Source organism: Budorcas taxicolor, chromosome 5 (genome assembly GCF_023091745.1).
Source record: "Budorcas taxicolor isolate Tak-1 chromosome 5, Takin1.1, whole genome shotgun sequence".
NCBI classification, from domain to species: domain Eukaryota; kingdom Metazoa; phylum Chordata; class Mammalia; order Artiodactyla; family Bovidae; genus Budorcas; species Budorcas taxicolor.
Window position 1 is genome coordinate 28,998,825 of NC_068914.1, and position 14,670 is coordinate 29,013,494.

Genomic DNA, 14,670 nt, shown 5'->3' on the forward strand with positions numbered 1-14,670 from the left:
CATGGAATAAGGGCTAGACCACCCTAAGGTGGCTTCCCTAATGGCTCAGTTGGTAAAGAATCTGCCGGCAATGCAAGAGACCTGGGTTCAATCCCTAGGTCGGGAAGATCCCCTGGAGAAAAACGGCAACCCACTCCAGTGTTCTTGCCTGGGGAATCCCAGGGACAGTAGAGCCTGGTGGGCTGCTGTCTATGGGGTCGCACAGAGTTGGATACAACTGAAGCGACTTAGCAGCAGCAGTAGCCAGTACTCTTGCCTAGAAAACTCCATGGACAGAGGAGCGAGGCAGGCTACAGCCCATGGGATGGCAAAGAATTGGACTAACTAACTTTCACTTTTCACCCTAAGGTGAAACTTGACTGAGCCTCTGATTCACATCAAGCTTTTTCCTATTTATTGCTCTCAATCATTTTTTAAATTTTTCCTGAAGCTTGGAAAGGTTAAGAAGGAGTTAAGGAGTCTACTTAACCAGACGCCTCAGTGTTCTTCAGCACTTGGCATTATCATCTTCAGCAGTCTCTTCTTTATTTTGCATAATTTCTTTCATTTCTTCCGTAATGTCCACTCCCGTAATATGTTTGATATACGTCTTTGAAAGTGCAGATGTCCTTATACAGAGTGCTGTTTCATGGGTGTGGTTGTGACACGAATGGTGTTGCCTCATAAATTCCATTCTGTCTGCTTCGCAGACTCCACGCTGTTTTGGAAGCCTCGCCATGTGGAGATGTGTGCAGCAGCCTCATGGCTGCTCAGGTTTCTCCAGCATCCGTCACATTTCACTCTCCCATTCCACTGGCAATGGCACCACAGCAAATTCCATTTCCAGCCACTACCGTGGACCTCTTTGCATGTGCCTTGAGGTCAATACCGAAAACCAGATTCCCAATTTGGCTCCAGACATACAGAATCAATGTCTTCTGAGGTGAGGGACATGTGTAGGACATTGGAGTCAAAGATAAGAGTCCTTCCCTGCTCCAGCACTAAGTTGATATGATTCTGCAGAATTCAAGAGTCATAAAGAATCAGAAAGGCTCTGTTGTAGCCCAGAGACTGGCTGTCTTTTGAAAGAAAAAGTGAGCTTACCTCCCAAACCACCTGAGAAGCCACCTGAGGTTTTCCTGATGGTGAAAGTTGTCAGATGTCAGAATGAGTTAGTCAATCCCATCTGGCCGTGGCATTTTGTGTCATCTGACCCTCTTGAAATGCAAAAGGACAAGATAACTTCTCAAAAGCCCCTGGAATTAAAAAATATATACCTAGAAATTAAAAAAGGCTTTCCTCTAAAACCTCTGTATGTCTGGAGAGTTTGGGGGTTTCGAGCACAAGCCACCCATTCTACTTGCTTGGCCTGGCAATAAACTTTTCTCTGCTCCAAAAAAAAAAAAAAAAAAGTAAGTAAATAAATTCCTAGAGAGCTTGTGGATTTGCATAGATGCTTGCCTTCTAATTTTATTTCACATATGGAATCTAAAGAAAAAGTAACTTACCAGTACAAAAGCTACAGATTGTTCAAAGGGTCTCTGAGACTTTCAGATTCTTTGTGACTCTTGAATTCTATAGAATCATATGAACATGAATATAAAACTTAGTTTTTCACTCTGGGTGGTGAATCACTGAGCAACACTGCCTAATTCATAAGTTGAAGAGTATTCAGACCACTAGTCTCACCCGCACTGGGATGCTGGGACCTCATGACCACCACTACTAAGGTATCATTCAATTTATACCTTGGAAAGAATTCTTTTAAAGTAGATAGTCATAGTAAATGGTCAAGCATTTGAAATCTCCAGCCCTTAGCCTTACTAATCTTTTACAACATAATAAGGTGGACTCTCTCCTCAGCAAATTCTGTACTGCTGATTACCCTTGCTCCCATTTAGCCCACATTTGCACAGGAAGCCCAGGTGGTGGGACCTTGGGATGCTGAGATACACTCTCACATACTCTTTCAGTCTTATTTCAGTGTTTCCTCACTGTGCTCAAACCAATGAATTGATGTTCTAAGCTCGGCAGCAATCTATCAGAGACCAAAACTCTCTGATGTGAGAGCCATAATAATACTATTTGACATATCTTAGTATATATTGTAACCAAACAATAAGTGCTTTACATGCATTTGCTTCATTCAATTCTCACAACATTCTTCTCTTTTGGGGAAGGTAATGGGTTCCCCAAAAGCTGACACTGAGATGGAGATTTACAGGTGAGTGACTTATTTAGGAAGTGCCTTTAGGTTAGACCAACACTGGAGAGAGTAGGAAGCAGAAATCTAAGAAGTCAAGCAAAGGCCCGGATTCAGACATCCCACTCTCAGCCTGGTACACCCTGCAGTATAAAAAACAACTCAGAGTTGGCTTTCCTATTCCTGCACAGGTCAGCTCAGTTGAGCTCAGTTCAGTCACTCAGTCATGTCTGACTCCTTGTACCCCATGGACTGCAGCATGCCAGGCTTCTCTGTCCATCACCAGCTCCCAGAGTTTACTCAAACTCATTTGCATTGAGTCGGTGATGCCATCCAACCATCTCATCCTCTGTCATCCCCTTTTCCTCCTGCCTTCAATCTTTCCCAGCATCAGGGTCTTTTAAATGAGTCAGTTCTTCGCATCAGGTGGCCAAAGTGTTGGAGTTTCAGCTTCAACATTAGTCCTTGCAATGAATCATTTAGGACTGATTTCCTTTAGGATGGACCGGTTGGATCTCCTTGCAGTCCAAGGGACTCTCAAGAGTCTTCTCCAAAACTACAGTTCAAAAGCATCAATTCGTTGGAACTCTGCTTTCTTTATAGTCCAACTCTCACATCCATACATGACTACTGGAAAAACTGTAGTTTTGACTAGATGGACCTTTGTTGGCCAAGTAATGTCTCTGCTTTTTAATATGCTGTCTAAGTTAGTCATAACTTCTTCCAAGAGCAAGCGTCTTTTAATTTCATGGCTGCGGTCATCATCTGCAGTGATTTTGGAGCCCCTGAAAATAAAGTCTCTCACTGTTTCCATTATTTGCCCGTATTTGCCAGGAAGTGATGGGACCAGATGCCATCAGTCCAAATAATGAGTTCGAAGCCAACTTTTTCACTCTCCTTTTTCACTTTCATCAAGAGGCTCTTTAGTTCTTCTTTGCTTTCTGCCAGAAGGATGGTGTCATTTGCATATCTGAGGTTATTGATATTTCTCCCGGCAATCTTGATTTCAACTTGTACTTCATCCAGCCTGGCATTCTGCATGATGTATATAAGTTAAATAATCAGGGTGACAATATACAAGCTTGACATACTCCTTTCCCAATTTGGTACCAGTCTGTTGTTCCAGGTCCAGTTCTAACTGTTGCTTCTTGACCTGCATGCAGATTTCTCAGGAGAAGCTAGAAAAATGGTGTTCTGGTATTCCCATGTCTTGGAGAATTTTCTATAGTTCTTTGTGATCCACACAGTCAAAGGCTTTGGCATAGTCAATAAAACAGAAGTAGATGTTTTTCTGGAACTCTCATGCTTTTTTGATAATCCAGTGGATGTTGGCAATTTCATCTCTGGTTCCTCTGTCTTTTCTACATCCAGCTTGAACATCTGGAAGTTCACAGTTCACATACTGTTGAAACCTGGCTTGGAGAATTTTGAGCATTATTTTGCTAGCATGTGAGATGAGTGCAATTGTGCAGTAGTTTGAATATTCTTTGGCATTGGCTTTCTTTGGGATTGGAATGAAAACTGGCCACTGCTGAGTTTTCCAAATTTGCTGGCATATTGAGTGCAGCACTTTCACAGCATCATCTTTTAGGATTTGAAATAGCTCAACTGGAATTTTATCACCTCCACTAGCTTTGTTTGTAATGATGCTTCCTAAGGCCCACTTGATTTCGCATTCCAGGATGTCTGGCTCTAGGTGAGTGATCACACCATCATGGTTATCTGGGTCATTGAGATCTTTTTTGTATAGTTCTTCTGTGTATTCTTGCCACCTCTTCTTAGTATCTTGTGCTTCTGTTAGGTCCATACCATTTCTGTTCTTAATATCCTCAACTGATACGGTGCAAACCATCCACACCTTATCTTGGAAAGCCTTGTGATTATATGTTGACTTAGTCCTCCTTCTACCTTGCCAGCATACCAAGCCTCCTAGGACTATTGGAGTCAGTGTCCCTGACCCCTTGGAAGTCCACTGTCAACACACACTTCCGCCGGAGACTCCCGGACACTGGCAAGAAAAGATGAGCACACGTCCTTCTACTCCACCACCTTGACTGCCTTTTCTGATTGAGCGAAATTATGAGCCATGCTATGTAGGGCCAACCAAGATGGATTGGTCATGGTGGAGAGTTCTGACAAAACGTGGACCACTGGAGAAGGAAATGGCAAAGCACTTCAGTGTTCTTGTCTTGAGAACCCCATGAACAGTATGAAAAGGTAAAAAGATAGGACACTGAAGGATGAACTCTCAGGTCAGTAGGTGCCCAATATGCTACTGGAGAAGAGCAGAGACATAGCTCCAGATGGAATGAAATGGCTGAACCAAAGCAGAAACAACACCCAGTTATGGATGTGTCTGGTGGTGAAAGTAAAGACCAATGCTGTAAAGAACAATATTGCACAGGAATCTGGAATGCTAGGTCCATGAATGAATGTAAATTGGAAGTGGTTAAACAGGAGATAGCAAAAGCGAACATTGATATTTTAGGAATCAGTGAGCTAAAATGAATGGAAATGGGTCAATTTAATTCAGATGACCATTATACCTACCACTGTGAGCAAGAATCCCTTAGAAAAAATGGAGTAGCCCTCATATTCAGCGAAAGAGCTGACTCTTGTACAACAAAAAAAGTACAGAATGCTACTTGGATATAGTCTCAAAAATGACAGAATGATCTCAGTTTGTTTCCAAGGCAAACCATTCAACATCACAGTAATCCAAGTCTATGCCCCAGCCACTAATGCCAAAGAAGCTGAAGTTGAACAGTTTTATGAAGATCTACAAAAACTTCTGGAACTAACACCCCCAAAAGATATCCTTTTCATCATAGGGAACTGGAATGCAAAAGTAGGAAGTCAAGAGAACCCTGGAGCAACAGGCAAGTTTGGGCTTGGAGTACAAAATGAAGCAGGGCCAAGGTTAACATGTTTTGCCAAGAGAAAGCACTGGTCATAGCAAACATCCTTTTCCAACAACACAAGAGACGACTCTACACATGATATCACCAGATTGTCAATACCTAAATGAGATTGATTATATTCTTCATAGTCAAAGATGGAGAACCTCTATAGTCAGTGAAAATAAGACTGGGAGCAGACTGTGGCTCAGATCATGAACTCCTTATTGCAAAATTCAGACTTAAATTGAAGAAAGTAGGGAAAACCGCTAGACCATTCAGGTATGACCTAAATCAAATCCCTTATGATTATACAGTGGAAGTGACAAATAGATTAAAAGTATTATATCTAATAGACAGAGTGCCTGAAGAACTATGAATGGAGGTTAATAACATTGTATAGGAGGTGGTAATCAAGACCACCCTCAAGAAAGAGAAATGCAAAAAGGCAAAATGATTGTCTGAGGAGGCCTTACAAATAGCTGGGAAAAGAAGAGAACTCAAAGGCAAAGGAGAAAAGGAAAGATATGCTCATCTGAATGCAGAGTTCCAAAGAATAGCAAGGAGAGATAATAAAGCATTCCTAAGTGAACAATGCAAAGAAATTGAGGGAAACAATAGAATGGGAAAGACTAAAGATCTCTTCAAGAAAATTAGAGCTACCAAGGGAACATTTCATGCAAAGATGGGCACAATAAAGGACAGAAATGGTATGGACCTAACAGAAGCAGAAGATATTAAGAAGAGGTGACAAAAATATACAAAACTATACAAAAAAGATTTCAATGACCAGATAACACTCATGAGAGTGTGATCACTCACCTAGAGCCAGACATCCTGGAGTGCAAAGTCAAGTAGGCCTAAGGAAGCATCACTATGAACAAAGCTAGTGGAGGCGATGGAATTCCAGCTGAGCTATTTCAAATCCTAAAAGATGATGCTGTGAAAGTGCTGCATTCAACATGCCAGCATATTTAGAAAACTCAACAGTGGCCACAGGACTGGAAAAGGTCAGTTTTCATTATAATCCCAAAGAAGGAAAATGCCAAAGAATTTTCAAACTACCACACAATTGCACTCATTTTACATGCTAGCAAGATCATGCACAAAATTCTCCAAGTTAAGCTTCAACAGTATGTATGCCAAGAACTTCCATATGTACAAGCTGGATTTAGAAAAAGCAGAGGAACCAGAGATCAAATTTCCAACATCTGTTGGATCATAGAAAAAGCAAGAGAATTCCAGAAAAACATCAACTTTTGCCTCACTGAGTATGCTAAAGCCTTTGATTGCGTGGATCACAACAAACTGTGGAAAATTCTTAAAGAGATAAAACTACCAGACCACCTTAGCTGCCTCCTGACAAAACTGTATGCAGGTCAAGAAGCAACAGTTAGAATTGGACATCGAACAACAGACTAGGTCAAAATTGGGAAAGGACTGCATCAAAGCTGTATGTTGTCACCCTGCTTATTTAACTTATACACAGAGTACAGTGCTGTGCTTAGTCACTCAGTCTTACCCAACTCTTTGCAACCCTATGGACAGTAGCCTGCCAGGCTCCCTCATGTGAAATGCTGGGCTGGATGAAGCACAAGCTGGAATCAAGATTGCCAGGAGAAATATCAATAACCTCAGATATGCAGATGATATCACCATTATGGCAGAAAGTGAAGAAGAACTAAAGAGCTTCTTGATGAAAGAGAAAGAGGAGAGTGAAAAAGTTGGCTTAAAACTCAGCATTCAAAAAACTAAGATCATGATATCCAGTCTCATCACTTCAAGGCAAATAGATGGGGAAACAGTGAGGAACTTTATTTTCTTGGGCTCCAAAATCATTGCAGATGGTGACTGGCAGCCGTGAAATTAAAAGACGCTTGCTCCTTGGAAGAAAAGCTATGACCAATCTAGACAGCTTATTAATAGGCAGAGGCATTACTTTGCCAACAAAGGTCCATTTAGTCAAAAATATGCTTTTTGCAGCAGTCATGTATGGATGTGAGAGTCGGACCATAAAGAAGGCTGGGCACTGAAGAATTGATGCTTTTGAACTGTGGTGCTGGAGAAGATTCTTGAGAGTCCCTGGACCTGAAGGGAGATCAAATAAGTCAATCCTAAAGGACATCAGTCCTGAATATTCATTGGAAGGACTGATACTGAGGCTGAATCTCCAATACTTTGGCCACCTGATGCAAAGAGTTGACTCACTGGAAAAGACCCTGATACTGGGAAAGATTGAAGGCAGGAGAAGAAGGGGATGACAGAGCATGAGATGGTTGGATGGCATGACTGACTCAAAGGACATGGGTTTGAGCAAGCTCCAGGAGATGGTGAAAGACAGGGATGCCTGGTGTGCTGCAATCCATGGTATCACAAAGAGTGGGACATGACTGAGCGACTGAACAACAGCTACCTTGCCAAAACATCGATCTAAAGCTTATCACAATCAAAGACTTTTTGTTCTTCTACCATGTGCCAAAAATAGTATGAGAGTATTAGTCTATGACACAGGGGAGCACCTAGTATCTGGTTGGACACACCCAAATAATAACAACAGTAAGAATGAACATGCCAGAATTTTACTTAGTAAGGCATGATTATGTTGTGAGTTACTCCATAAGTGCTGGGATAGCTTAACATATCATGTCTGACATGATTCTGAAAGAATGAACTAGTGGTATAATTATCAAGTTTTATTCATTTCGTAAATAATTATTGCACAGATATCCAATATGTGCACTCGCTTTTCCAAGAACCAGTGTCCCTATCATTATGGAGTTTACATTCCAATATGGGAGGCATAGAAAAGCAACCATATATATTTTTATCAGATAATTGCTATGAAGGAAAAAGGAAGAAGATAGAAAATAATCAAAAAATACCATTTCAGACAAAGGTAGTGAGGGAAGTCCTCTCCAGGGAGGTATTATTGGAGTAGAGAGCCAAATTAAATGAATCAGAAATTCAGAGAAGCTACCAGACAGTGTGCTTATCTCTATTTCCCAACGTTTGAGCTGTAACCAAGAATTGGAGGTTAGGGGCTACTAAATGGCTTGGGGTTGAAATCACCTAAAAGTGTCTACTCTCACGTATTTGGTGGTTAATCCTGGTTCTTAGAGGACACCTCAGCCAGCTGTTGACTGCACCTCTATAGGGTCTCTCCATCTGGTCTCTCTGCACAGACCTATTTAAGCTTTCTTATAGAATAGCAGCTGGATTCTAAGATACTGAGTGTCCCCAAAGAAAAAAGCAGAGGGACATGGTATATATATATTGGTTTTTTGGTTTGGGTTTTTTTATTATTATTATTTTTTTTTTTTTTTTTTTGTCCATTTCTCACGGCGTGCAGGATCTTGGTTCTCTGAGCAGGCGTGGAACCCCCATCCCTTATACTGGGAGTCTCAACCACTGGACCACCAGGGAAGCCCCCCTACATGGTGTATTTTTCATCTAGTGTCAGGACTCACATGGTATCACTTCTACTATGCTCTGTTGTTTGAGGCAGCCAAAAAGATCCATGCAAGTTCAAGAGGAGAGGACACAGATGTTACCACTCAATGGGAGAAGCGTCAAGGAAACTTGTAAGAACATGAGGAATGTGAAGTACTGTTCTGTCTTCTGCCATGATAACTGAGAGTTCACTGGTTTTCCAGAGTTGGCTTTTGATTGGAGGAGAGAGAAAAAGGAGATTGAGAGACATGAAGGATACTCTATATCCAGAGGGAGAAAAGGACAGCCTTGGGTAGAGTCAGGGCTAAGAGCAAGGAAGAAAAGCTCTGCCACTGCTTTCTTTATTATTTCACATCTTCTTTTGCTTGAAAAACTACTGTCTGGATCATTCTCTGAACTTCCTTGCCCAGTTCCTACACTAACTCACATTCACATAACCCACACAAATTCCACATGCCTCACCCAAACTTTTGGTCATTAAAATGGTCACCTCCCCCAACATAGAGTTGCCATATGATTCAGTAATCCCACTCTTGGGCATATATTCAGACAAAACTATAATTTAAAAAGATACTTGTACCACTATGTTCATAGCAGCACTATTCACAACAGCCAAGAGATGGAAACAACCTAAATGTCTGTCGACAGATGAATAGATAAAGAAAATGTGACATATTCATTATATTATATATTGGTGCAAAATTCCATTATACATATATAATGGAATATTACTCAGCCATAATAAAGAATGAAATAATGCCATTTGCAGCAACATGGATGCAACTAGAGATTATCACACTAAGCAAAGTAAATCAGAAAGACAAATACCATATGCTATCACTTGTATGTGAAATCTAAAATATAATACAAATCAACACATCTATGAAACAAAAACAGACCACAAACATAGAGAACAGATTTGAGGTTGCCAAAGAGAAGGGTTGGTAGGGGAGGGAAGGACTGCCTGGGATTAGCAGTTGCAAACTAGATACATAAGTTGTATAAATAACAAGGTCCTACAGTATAGGGCAGGGAACTATATTCAATATTCTGTAACAAACCATAATGGAGAAGAATATGAAAAAGAATATATATATATATATATATAAACACATTCATATATAAATGACAACCCACTTCAGTATTCTTGCTTGGGAAATCCCAAGGACAGAGGAGCCTGGAAGGCTATAACCCATGGGGTCACAAAAGAGTTAGACATGATTTTGTGGCTAAACAACAAGGTGTGTGTGTGCACATGTGTGTGTGTGTGTGTGTGTGTGTGTGTGTGTGTGTGTATGTCTGAGTCATTTTGCTGTACAAAAGAAATGAACACAACCTTGTAAATCAACTATACTTCAATAAAATGTAAGGAAAAGAAAAAAAGATGGTTACCTCCCCAAGAGGAGCAGCTACTGTATTTCAGCAGCTTCAACTGTCCTAAAATTATTGACCAAAAGGAGGCCCAGCTATTTTCCTATTGGATCTCCCAGGAAAGAAACAACCTCTTTGAAGGGCATGTCTTCTCATTATCCTCACACAACCTCTTTGAGAGGGCCTGAACTTCTTGAGCTATGATCTTTGGTTCAGTAAAAGTTCAAAAAACAAATATTCCTTTATAAACAATAACAGCAACAATGATATTCTTATTGGTGGAGGAACCAAAGAGTCTAAAAGTCAATTCAGGGACTTCCCTGGTAGTCCATCGGTTAAGACCTCGCCTTCCAATGCAGGCAGTACAGTTCCATCTCTGGTCAGGAAGCTAGGGTCCCACATGGCTTGCAGCCAAAGAACCAAAACATAAGAAGAAGCAATATTGTAACAAATTCAATAAAGACTTCAAAAACAGTCCACAGCAAAAAATCTAAAAAGTAAGTAAGTAAAAGTCAATTCAAACTACCAAAACAATGGTGCCAGAATGTCTGGCTTTAAAGGCATCCTGGGAATTCTAATGTGCATGGGGGTTGAGAAGCACCGTCCATCTGATGTGTCCTGACTCCCTTCCTGCCTCTCCTCCCCTTGCCTATTGGGTTTCAGCACAACACGCCTTCTTTTTTAAATTAATTTTTATTGGAGTATAGTTTACTTACAGTGTTTTGTTAGTTTTACATATCTATGTATCTACTCTTTGCATTCTTTTCCCATATAGGTCATTACAGAGTATTGAGCAGAGTTGCCTGTGATGGACAGAAGGTTCTTATTAGTTTTCAGATAGGTCTTCTCGAAGAGACTTTACTAGGCCGTGTTCTTGTCCTGTGGTCTTCGTACACGCTATTCCCTCAGCCATCAGACGCTCTTTCCCCGATTATCTGACTCACTCCTCAATTCAAGGACCTGCCCCAAAGGACCGTAAAGCATCAAGAAGCAGCCCTCTTGCTCCTCTGAAGTCCCACCACATAAACCTCTTTGAGCTCCTATCTATTGTATAATCATCTTCAAGGAGGCCCAATGAGCTTGTTCAATAACTAGAAGCAAACATCTCAGCTTATGGTTGAAAAGAATTCTCCCTGGAAGTTCTGCAATTGCACACATCATGGGTGGTCCAGTGGTTAAGATTCTGTGCTTCCACAGGGCACAGGTTCGGTCCCTGGTAGGGAAACTAGGATCCTGTATAACACAAAGCAGAGCAAAATTAAAAATAATAATAATAATAATAATAACCATCATGGAGACCAGGAGTGTTAGGGAAGAAAAATTCCCCCATCTCCTAGGGTAACCTTTCCAGAAACAGGCATCCTGTTTTCTTCCACCAAAGTCACTAACTCATTATGTATTCTTGGGCATCTGGCACTATAGGCTCCAGCTGTTCTGCCCTCGGCTTTTACAAACTTCAACAGGAACTGATACTCATATCATTCAAGGTGGATGGACACGGAAAAAGGCATTGGGAAGGGTATTCATCCAACAGCTTTCCTGGAGCCACCCAACAACCAGACTTGCAAATACTTTGAGCCCAAGCTCTTCATCACCAGAGGCAGAACCATTTTTGTTTCAGCAGTTTTCACTGGGGACATCCTGGAGCAAAAGTCCCAGAGCCTCTCTGTACCCCTGTTGCTCCTCCCTTACAGAGCAATGGCCAACAGAACGGCTCTGTCTCTCTCTCCCTGGCCTAGAGGAAGTGCAGGAAGGGCCAAGACTCCATTCGCTGGCCCGACAGAACATCTGGGCCAGAATTTCAAGGGATAGCGTGGGGACCACCATTCCCTCAAGAGCCTTCCTTCTCTGCCAACAACGGATGTTTGAGCTGCTCCCAACCTCCCTGAAGCCAGCGCTCCTAACAAACAGGGACAAAGCCTTGGGCTTGAGAAGCAGCAGGAAGCCCTGGATTAGTCTCCATTCCAACTTCACCAAGAAACCCTGAAATTCAGGATTATTGCATACTTGATACCATATAGCTAACAATTATTGACTTCTGGCTGCTTATTTCTACACTGGCTAGAACCTGCAGACAGGAAGACACGACTAAATAATCCCCAAGCACACAGCTATCTTTCCCTCCCCAACCCCCCACTGGGTAAGAGCAACAGTTGTCCTCACAACCATTTATAGCACTCTGTAGTACTCTTTACTATTTGTTTTACAAATGGGAAAACAGACCAGAGAGCTGGAATAATTCACCAAGTTTCCACATTTAGTACCAGAGCAGGAATTTTAACTCACTTCAGTACATCATCTGCACCCTTCATTTGTTCATGTCCAACTCTTTGCGACCCCATGGACTGTAGCCTGCCAGGCTCCTCTGTTCATGGATTTCTCCAGGCAAGAATACTGGAGTGGGTAGTCATTCCCTTCTCCAAGGGATCTTCCCAACCCAGGAATCAAACCCAGGTCTTCTGTATTACAGGCAGATTCTTTACCATCTGAGCCACCAAGGATACCCGAAGAATCCTGGAGTGGGTAGCCATTTCCTACTCCAAGGGATCTTCCCAACCCAAGGATCAAAGTCAGGTCTTGCCACATTGCACACAAATTGTTTACCATCTGAACCACCAGGTATGCCAACTTATTTACTAGAGCTAGGTAAATTTATTTTAAAGTTCTTAGAGACAGATAATAATAGCCATGTGCTATAGATTGAATGTTTATGTCCCACCCCTAAATTCATATGTTAAAACCCAACCCCTAGTGTGAGGGTACTAAGAAGCAGGGCATTTGGAATATAAGGTCATAAGGGTGGAACCCTCATGAGTGATATTAGTGCCCTTGTAAAAAGAAATTCAGTGAGTTCCCTCCCTCCTTCTGTGAGGACACAGAGAAACACCCACCTATGAACCAGGGAGTGGACTCTCACCAGACACAGAATCTGCTGATGCCTTAATTTTAGACTTTCTAGCCTATAGAACTGTGAAAAACAAATTTTTGTTGTTTATAAGTCACCCAGTCTATGGTATTTTTCTTATAGCAGCCCAAACAACTAAAACTCAATGAAAGCTCTAAAAACAAGGAGAAAAAATAGGAGATGGATAGCCCCATTTATATGAAAATGTCTAAGGGACTTTATGATGAGCACAGCTAATGCCAGCACAAGAACAGACATAAGAATAGAATAGAATAGAAAGTCTAGAAATAAGCACATGCAGAGTATATTTATCCTATGATTAAAGCTGTACTTCACAGGACTGGAATTTTTAATACATGGTGTTGAGACACCTGGATAGGCACTTGCAAAGAAAAAATAAAAACTGTCCGAACTTCTACATCATTTTTAACTTTAGACATCTCAGTGTAAAAATAAAGCAAATGTAACTAGAGAGAACTAATACAAAACTGTGGGTGGATTTCCTGAGAGTGAGATGACATTTTTGAGTCTGATTCAAATCTTTAGGAAATAAAAGAAACAACGATAGATTCAACTATATAAAATCAAAATTCTATCCATGAAGATCTGAGAGCCAGAGAATGTGAGTGTGATAGCCCAGGCCACAGCGAGTTAGTGTAAGCTCCTGAGCGCTCCAGGTCCTTCGGTCCACTCTTGGTATTTCCATATTCTGTCCACCCTGACTCCCTCCTACTGCTCATAACTCTCCTGTTTTCCACTGGAGGCCACCTCTGCAAATTGTCTCTCACACCTACAAAGCCCTCTTATCACTATGCGCACAGAACCTGGTGTTAGGGTTTCAGGGTCCTTTGAATGCAATGTGCATCTCCTTTCCACCTCACTAGCTGGCTAAAGTTTAACCTGTAATGGGATCCTGAAGACATCCAAAGTTCACCAGAGCTGTTATCTGCAGGTATGGGTGGTATAGGCAACAGATGAGCCCCAAGTCTGCCAGACATGTGCTCTGTGGTTGCCTCTTTGTGCCCTGGAGAGGCAGGAGGCCAGCTGACACAGTATTTCTCCAGTAACCCCTGTTTAGGAGACACTTTGTTAGGAGAAATAAGGATGACATAAAGCCTCTTCTCTACCCTCAAGTTTCTTGGCAGAATATTTGGCAAGTAGGAGGATGGAAGGGACCTGTGAGGTCATGTAAACCAATCACTGTCTTTAAGGAGGCATCACTGTGAACCTAAGAAGCAATCCTAGGTCATCAACTCTCGTGTGTAGAGGACAGAACATGTTGGAGTTTAGAGAAGGTCCAGATCAGAGGCAGAAGGGCTGAGGTTTTTCTCAAAAGACAGATGATTAAAGAGTTTTACCCAGGTTCTATTCATGAGTTATCACCACCTGAAGCCCTAAGCCTAAGCCTTCTGCCTTTATTTTTTTTTTAAAGCCTTCTGCCTTTAAACAGCCTTGCTATTCTAATCCTCCTTGCTCATAGCAGGCTCTGTAGCCTGGGGTTGTCACTTTGGGTTCGGACTCTGAAATGTTTCAGACTCCCCTTTACCCCAGTCTCTTCCCACTACTTTGCTTTATTTTCTTTGCCCGTTTCTGAGATCATTCTCTCTTTGGCCAGGCTGGGAAGAAAGTTCCTCTGCTCTCTGGAGAATCCCAATATACAAGCTTTGCAGCAGGCCTGCAGGTGCAGAGGAAGACTTGAGGAGAGAGGATGAGGTAGGAGGGCAGGGTTAGCAGAACCTGAGGAATAGTCAAACCACAGCCAAGTGGCACTGGGTGATGGTCGCTGGAAACACATGGTTCATATGGATGGCCAATAGGCACATTAAAAGATGCTCAATAGCTCTAATTATTAGAGAAATGCAAAT